This window comes from Triticum aestivum, chromosome 6D (genome assembly GCF_018294505.1).
Source record: "Triticum aestivum cultivar Chinese Spring chromosome 6D, IWGSC CS RefSeq v2.1, whole genome shotgun sequence".
NCBI classification, from domain to species: domain Eukaryota; kingdom Viridiplantae; phylum Streptophyta; class Magnoliopsida; order Poales; family Poaceae; genus Triticum; species Triticum aestivum.
In genome coordinates this window covers 266,612,704-266,619,767 of record NC_057811.1, presented here as the reverse complement: position 1 = coordinate 266,619,767, position 7,064 = coordinate 266,612,704, and the positions used below count along the sequence as shown (strand labels likewise).

Here is a 7,064-nt window from a genome sequence, read left to right as displayed (position 1 = left end):
ACGCTTTGATCAAAGCATATAGTTTTATACAGACTTGCGGTGAAGCCTGTATTTACAAGAGAGTGAGTGGGAGCACTACAACATTTCTGATAAATATATGTGAATGACATATTGTTGATCGGAAATAATGTAGAATTTTCTGGAAAGCATAAAGGAGTATTTGAAAGGAGTATTTCAAAGAAAGACCTCGGTGAAGCTGCTTACATATTGAGCATCAAGATCTATAGAGATAGATCAAGACGTTTGATAAGTTTTTTCAATGAGTACAACCTTAACAAGATTTTAAAGTAGTTCAAAATGGAAAAGTCATAGAAAGAGTTCTTGCCTGTGTTACAAGGTGTGAAATTGAGTAAGACTCAAAGCCCGACCACGGCAGAAGATAGAAAGAGAATGAAAGTCATTCCCTATGCCTCAGCCATAGGTTCTATAAAGTATGCCATGCTGTGTACCAGATCTATTGTATACCCTACACTGAGATTAGCAAGGGAGTACAATAGTGATCTAGCAGTAGATCACTGGACAGCGGTCACAATTATCCTTAGTGGAATAAGGATATGTTTCTCGATTATGGAGGTGACAAAAGGTTCGTCGTAAAGGGTTACATCGATGCAAGTTTTGACACTGATACAGATGACTCTAAGTCTCAATCTGGATACATATTGAAAGTGGGAGCAATTAGCTAGAGTAGCTCCGTGCAGAGCATTGTTGACATAGAAATTTGCAAAATACATACGGATCTGAATGTGGCAGACCCGTTGACTAAACTTCTCTCACAACCAAAACTCGATCACACCTTAGTACTCTTTGGGTGTTAATCACATAGCGATATGAACTAGATTATTGACTCTAGTAAATCCTTTTGGTGTTGGTCACATGACGATGTGAACTATGGGTGTTAATCACATGGTGATGTGAACTATTGGTGTTAATCACATGGCGATGTGAACTAGATTATTGACTCTAGTGCAAGTGGGAGACTGAAGGAAATATGCCCTAGAGGCAATAATAAACTTATTATTTATTTCCTTATTTCATGATAAATATTTATTATTCATGCTAGAATTGTATTAACCGGAAACTTGATACATGTGTGAATACATAGACAAACAGAGTGTCACTAGTATGCCTCTACTTGACTAGCTCGTTGAATCAAAGATGGTTAAGTTTCCTAGCCATAGACATGAGTTGTCATTTGATTAACGGGATCACATCATTAAAGAATGATGCGATTGACTTGACCCATTCCGTTAGCTTAGCACTTGATCATTTAGTATGTTGCTATTGCTTTCTTCATGACTTATACATGTTCCTATGACTATGAGATTATGCAACTCCCGAATACCGGAGGAACACTTTGTGTGCTACCAAACGTCACAACGTAACTGGGTGATTATAAAGGTGCTCTACAGGTGTCTCCGATGGTACTTGTTGAGTTGGCATAGATCGAGATTAGGATTTGTCACTCCGATTGTCGGAGAGGTAACTCTGGGCCCTCTCGGTAATGCACATCACTATAAGCCTTGCAAGCATTGCAACTAATGAGTTAGTTGCGGGATGATGCATTACGGAACGAGGAAAGAGACTTGCCGGTAACGAGATTGAGCTAGGTATTGAGATACCGACGATCGAATCTCGAGCAAATAACATACCGATGACAAAGGGAACAACGTATATTGTTATGCGGTTTGATCGATAAAGATCTTCGTAGAATATGTAGGAACCAATATGAGCATCCACGTTCCGCTATTGGTTATTGACCGGAGACGTGTCTCGGTCATGTCTACATAGTTCTCGAACCCGTAGGGTCCGCACGCTTAAAGTTCTGTGACGATCGGTATTATGAGTTTATGTGTTTTGATGTACCGAAGGTAGTTCGGAGTCCCGGAGGAGACCGGGGACATGACGAGGAGTCTCGAAATGTTCGAGACGTAAAGATCGATATATTGGAAGGCTATATTCGGACATCGGAAAGGTTCTGAGTGGTTCGGGTATTTATCGGAGTACCGGAGAGTTACGGGAATTCGCCGGGGAGTATATGGGCCTTATTGGGCTTTAGGGGAAAGAGAGAGGGGAGGCTGCGCGCCCCCCAAGGCCTAGTCCGAATTGGACTAGGGGGAGGGGCGGCGCCCCCTCCTTCCTTCTCTTCTCTTTTCCCTTTCCTTCTCTCCTACTCCTAGTACATGGAAGGGGGGAATCCTACTCCCGGTGGGAGTAGGACTCCCCAGGGCGCGCCATAGTAGAGGGCCGACCCTCCCCCTCCTCCACTCCTTTATATACGGGGGAGGGGGCACCCCATGGACACACAAGTTGATCATTGATCTCTCTTAGCCGTGTGTGGTGCCCTCCTCCACCATAATCCACCTCGGTCATATCGTAGCAGTGCTTAGGCGAAGCCCTGCGTTGGTAACTTCATCAACACAGTCACCACACCGTCGTGCTGACAAAGCTCCTCCCCGAAGCTCTACTGGATCGTGAGTTCGCGGGACGTCACCGAGCTGAATGTGTGCTGAATGCGGAGGTGCCGTACGTTCGGTACTGAGGATCGGTCGATCGTGAAGACGTATGACTACATCAGCCGCGTTGTCATAATGCTTCCACTTTCGGTCTACGAGGGTACGTAGACAACACTCTCCCCTCTCATTGCTATGCATCACCATGATCTTGCGTGTGCGTAGGAATTTTTTTGAAATTACTACGTTCCCCAACAATGATGTGAAGTTGTCAAGAATGAGATATTTTAGACCCATCATTTTTTCTTTGTTCGGGAGATCTTTCAACCCATCAATCTCTTTGTTGGAGTTATGTTGGTATAGATTTCACCTAAAGCCTTCCTGAAGGATTGTTGCTATTTGTGGTGACTATTCATGATCCAAGCTTGCTCTTTATCATCTCTATGAAAGAGGCTTTTCATCTCTTTGTCGCTCTCAAGCACTCAATGGTTTCCAATAGTGGTAGGTCTTCACCTTAGAATTTTGGCATGTTTTCCATAAGACCATTGGAAATCATATCTTTTATTGTTAATTTCCAACAACTCCGTTCAATCCTTCTTCGTAAGTACACTTTCAAATTCAATTGTGGTAGAAGTTGTCATTTTATTCTCCGTTCTTTTATTTACAATGATCTAGCTTCTATTCTTTCGTTCCGGAGGCCTCGTGTTGTTGCCCACTTCAATTTATCATCCCATCTTGTCAAGTTCATGATCTATTCCTACCATTTTTAACAGGAGTGTTTCCCAAATTCTTTCGAATCCCTTCTCTTTTCAATCGGAGTGATCTCCGAATTCTTTCTTGCCCTTGTGCCCTTCTTCATGTCCTGCAACCTTCAAGGTTCTCATGGTGTTCCCTATTTAAACACCTCCCTCCTTTGAAATCGGGCAAAAATCCTAGCCCTTAGACTAGTCACAATGGGTATTAAGTTAGACTAGTAACGTGCATATGTTACTAGTCTATGTTACTACCTCTATAGTGGGGAGTAACATATGTATGGTGTCATGCAACACTTCATTTATTAGGTTGTAGACTCATCTTATTTTAGTATGTGTGATGTTACAGTAATTAGCTATCTTACCAGATGCCCCTCTTTCCTCATTATTTATTTGCCACATCATCTGTTTTGTTTAGAGATGTGTGATGTTACCATCTATGTTACTCCCATTGTGGGTAGTCTTACCCCTCCCTGCACCTCCAGCTGCCGCCTTCCTCGGGATCCGCGCCGCCCCACTCCTCCGCCGCCACTTGGCGAGCAGCAGCCCGACCCGCGGCCACCTGAGCCGCCGTCTTCCAACGGCACGCAGCCACGTCACTCTTGTCTCCCTCCTCTCGTTGCAGGCCCGCCCGAGACTAGCCACAGTGGGAGTAACTTCAGCAGTACTATCGAGTCCAATTCAGCAAATTTGCTTATGTGGCAATGAGTTAATGAGAAGAGAGGTAGTTTGAGTAACTTAGTTAGTTACTGTAACATCACACGTCCCAATGCAATATGAGTCTATAACTTAATAAATGAGGTTTTGCATGTTACCATACTTATATTACTACCCACTATGAAGATAGTAATAGTCTTGGGATATCTATATGTTAATAGTGTATGTTATTCTCCATTATGGCTAGTCTGAGCCTATGGAAGGCCCATGAAGCTCATCTGTCGTCGCGCCCAGCATGAGTGTCGCCCCTCGGTTCTCCCTTGTCCAGAACCGGAGAGGAGCCCCTCCCCGTGCTTCTTATCCTCCCTCGCCTCCAGCACACCGCCGCCAGTCGACGCCCTCGCCGGTGAGACTCCACCGCCGCCCGTCTCGTTCTACTCTTCTCTATTTTTTCATTCCTCCCTGGCCTCTCTTTCTTCTCTGGACATGGCCGTGGAGTTCCAACCCCGCCGCGTCATGGATGCCCTGCGCCGCCCTCGTTGGAACCCCTCCAACCACGCCCGGATCCGGCACCGCGCTGACCGGATCCGTCGATTCTCGGTGCCCACGTCGCCCGCCGCCCATCTCTGGAGCCCCGCAAGTCCTGCCGCAATCGGCCTCCTGCTCGTGCGAGCACTCGAGCAGAGAGACGAAAGTCAGTGCCCGCTCGGGTCGCGTTGACCGCTGGCCAGCTCGCGTGGGCCCCATCTCCATCGACCGCGCCAGTCCACCTCTTCGCCAGCCCACCTCGACTTTAGCCTGGCAGCCCGTCTGCCCCGACTGGCCTCAAGGCCCAATGTGAGCACCACCGCAAACCCTCACCCTGGGCACGTTTTTCTATCTTGCGCTCATTCCTGTTACAGCCCAGCAGTGCCCAGTTTCGGCCCGACTACTTTTTTCCCTGCTGCAATTTTAACAATATTCGAGGACATTGCATAATTACAGAAAAATGCCATTTAATTGCATTGCCCATATCTAAATAACCGTGCATCACATGTAAAATTCTTATATATGTAAAATAATCAGAATTTTGTGTAGCTTAATTATATTCAACTCTCATCCATGATTAAAATGTTTAAAATTGTTGTTTGCATTAATTTGCATAAATGACATGCTAAAATGGTATATTTCATAACAAATTACCATAGCTCCGAATTAAATAAAATATATATGTAAATTGGGTAGAAAATGTGTAGGATAACAAGGTGGGATAATCCAAGGCAGAGCCCAGTGAACAGTATCCCGATTTGAAATAGAAAAAATCCAACAAATTCCAAAAATTGTGTGGTATCAAGATGCTTATGTGCGTGAACTCCATGCAAAAATTTGTGGAATTTGGACATTCGAGGAGCTCCTGGCAATAAAGGAAAAAATCAAACGTGAACAATGCAATTGTCAAAAGTTTCTCGGACATTTGAAATTTGTCTTTTTTGCCGCGAGCTTCTCGAATGTCCAAACTTCACAAAATTTTGTACTGAGGTCACGCACATGAGCATCTTGCATTACAAAAAAGTTGAACTTTTTTGAACTTTTTTCTATGTCAAATCGAGGTATTGTTCACGCCTGGGATCATCTAAGTCCGGGCACCAAATCGCCGCACTCAACAAGGTTCGCTTACTTTGCATGTCTAACAACTTTAAAATTGTGTTTATGGAAGAACAATAGCAAATTCAAAAATAACATATGGGGATTTTCCGAAATTGTTATGTGTTGTTTCCGACCTCCTTTAAATTGCCTAGCTAGATAGTTTATTCATGCTTCACCTCTTGCCATGTTTAACAACATTTAATATTGTTGGGTACATAAACGAGAGTTGTCTAAATAATGGAATGTGGAGTTTCTTCAATATGCATCTCGTTGCATACTGAGCTTCACTTAATATGTAGTATTATTTGTTGCATTTTTCCATGCCATGACTTATTAAACTGGATATGCATCATACTCCTTGATTTCCTTTATGTAAGGTGTATTATTTTCGGCGTGGTGACCAAGGCACACAATAGTTAGGACTAATTTACTCTTCGTAACTTCATTGGCTAGTGGCAGGTAAATCAGTTAGGTTAGGAAAGTAAGAGATATATGAAACCGAGAGAGAGAGGGAGGGAGGGAGGAAGAGAGAGAGATAATTTCCTTCTTTTACTACAAGGAGAGATGCACACAATTACAGAAAACATATTTTCCTTTTTTCAGAGGGCTAAAAAGGGAATTATGAGGAATTAGAAGAAATGCACATTACATTGTGGAATTTTATCAAAAAACAAATACACCTTATATAAAGGAACAGAGGGAGTACTTGATTGTGCATCATGCCAGGTTTATGTGATGGTTGTTTACCGTATTGTTTGCTTCTTTCTAGTTGTGGTCTTCTTGATAGTTCCCTATAAGGATGCGATTGTGAGGATTCGTTCGACTACGCTCGTTCGTCTTCTTCATGGATTCGGTCTTCTTCCTAACGGGATTTCAGGCAAGATGACCATTACCTTGGATATCACTAATATCTTTGCTTGCTAGTTGTCTCGATGCTATCGCTATGTCTCGTTACCTACCACTTGTTTGTTAAGCCTCACAAATTGCCATGATACAACCTTTAACCTACACCATCCCAGCAAATCATTGTTTGGCTATGTTACAACTTTGCTCAACCCCTCTTATAAGATTGCTAGTTGCAGGTGCAATGCAGTTTGTTCCATGTTGGGACATGGATATGATGTGATATTGTAATATTTCTTATTTAACTAATGCATCTATATACTCGGTACAGGGTGGAAAGCTCGGCCTTTTGCTTGATGTTTTGTTCCACTCTTGCTGCCCTAGTTTTCGTCATACCGGTGTTATGTTCCATGATGAGCGCTCCTAACACGTGTGGGGTTTTATGGGGACCCTTGATCATTCGCTTAGAATAAAACTTTTTCAGTAAGGCCCAACTTTGGTTTTAAAATTGGCCAACATAATAGTCCTGATTAATTAAATTAACGCATAGGGAGTTAGCTCCGCCCGCGGATTCTTAGTTCAACATAATAGAGGTGGGCCAGCGCCGATGGTGTTGGTCCAAAATTGGCAGACTTCGAGGCCACCGCGAGGCAACTCGAGGACTGGTTTTACTCGTAGGCTGACCTATCCGGTCGTGTCCCAACAACGAGATATGTTGGGGATATGACTATCAGAT

General features: G+C 43.6%; 1 long non-coding RNA gene across 1 annotated transcript; it reads left to right on the top strand.

The window, feature by feature from the left end:
* Window positions 1-4,131: 4,131 nt before the first annotated feature.
* On the top strand, window positions 4,132-6,683 carry LOC123144608 (uncharacterized). Its single transcript, XR_006471762.1, has 2 exons — window positions 4,132-4,696; window positions 6,255-6,683. It is a non-coding gene; the product is annotated as an uncharacterized lncRNA (long non-coding RNA).
* Window positions 6,684-7,064: the final 381 nt, after the last annotated feature.